This window comes from Urocitellus parryii, chromosome X (genome assembly GCF_045843805.1).
Source record: "Urocitellus parryii isolate mUroPar1 chromosome X, mUroPar1.hap1, whole genome shotgun sequence".
Lineage (NCBI taxonomy): Eukaryota > Metazoa > Chordata > Mammalia > Rodentia > Sciuridae > Urocitellus > Urocitellus parryii.
In genome coordinates, this window is record NC_135547.1 from 82,005,857 (window position 1) to 82,007,680 (window position 1,824).

Genomic DNA, 1,824 nt, shown 5'->3' on the forward strand with positions numbered 1-1,824 from the left:
TATAGCACAGCTTTACACATAATAGTCCAATATGCTGGTGTCATGTTCAAGTTGGTAATGGATTTGACCAAGCTTATAGTGAAGGGTGCTTGAGGACTATAGGTTGTTACAGACTCTTTTAGCTGCTTCACTCTTTTGAAATCTAAAGCATGGTGAATTCGCTGCCCTACTGCCTGCTCAAATACAGGGCATGCTAATATTTGAGGTCCTGTCTCAGGATCCCATCTATCAACTACGGGTTTGGGGGCCTCCCAGAATATGGAGGTGGTGCTGCTGTTGGTTGGACACTTACGCCCTCTGGTGATAGAAACGTGTTAGTAGCAGTCTCCTGTTGTAACTTTTCCCCTGATGGCTTTTTCTGCTCTAAACTTTCTTCCTCTTTCTGACTAGCTCAAGAGACCTTCTCTTTTACTTGAATTTTTTTCTCTAAGTAGCTCAAGAGACTTTCTCTTTTACTTGATTTTTTCCCTTTTTCTGTCTGACTAACTTGAGAGACCTTCTCTTTTACTTGAATCTTTTTCCTCTGTCTGACTAACTTGAGAGCCCTTCTCTTTTACTTGAATCAATATGACTTCTCCTTCCTCTACCATTGTCTGAACTGACGGCTTTGGACTTAGCAACCAAGATACCAATGCCCACAATGGCAATGTGCCAACTGGCAGAGTTCCTGGGTTTTCCTTTTCCTTTTCCGTTAAATCTTCACCATGATGATTCCGTTGTGATATATTTAACAACTCCTCCTTAAAGTGCCATGGGCTACATTTTTGTATTATATCAACGTATGCCCTGACTGTTCGTGATTTTACTGAGATGCCTCCATCCTCTAACAATTTACTTAATACTCTTTCAGTTTGTTTTTTACTAATTTCTGATCCAATATTTCTAGTATAAAGAACCTAACAAGATGATGCCAAACAAAACTAAAACAGAATGAAACAAAAATGGAACAACAATAAATTATTATTACAGCCTTTATATCCTCCTGAAATTTCCATCCGACCTTTGTCCCTATCTGTTTCTCAGATGCAAATAGTTTTTCCTCAGATGTGAGCGGTTTTTCTTCCATCTCACTCATCTCCAGGGACAGGCAAATTTAAAAAAAAAAAGCGAAACAAAATGAAAGAAGAATTTTCAAATGGCTACCCATCCTCTCACCCTGCCCTCAGTGGTGAGCAGTTTACCTTATCACTTACCCTCAGTTGATCCCAAACCCTAGTCCTAACCCTTGCCCTATCCTTACCCCTAGCCCTAACCATAGATCAAAACCTAACTCTAACCCTAACCCTAACCAGAAGCCTAAGTCTAACCATTATGAATACTTTTATATTTAGACTGTATGTCTACAAATGTTGGCTTCAATTATTATTAGGATATAGTCATTAGTTTCATAAAAGGCATACCATTTCTGGTGGTTTAGAGAACTGAGAGTCACAGGTAGGATGCTATGTTAAGGGGGAAAAGAATGAGGGTATGTGATTAATCTAACTTAGCAACTTTGGAGAACTCTAATGAATAGACAGGGGGAATTTATTGAAGAAGGTATAAATTCAAACACCTTGTCTGTATACATAAAATTATCCTATGTATAAATAGTAAAAGTTAGGAGGCTGAAAGTGGGATAGAGGTAGAAAGAAAAAAGACGAAAAAAGAAGAAAAAATAACAAGGAAAGAAAGAAAGAGAGAGAGAAAGAAAATAAGAGCAAATAAAAAGGTGGTGAGCTGTGTCCTATGCAATTCCACTGTATTATACTATTCTAGTGATTCAGTTCCTTAAAGTCCAATTTCATGGAAAATTCCTGGTTTCACATATGTTGTGGTTGTGAG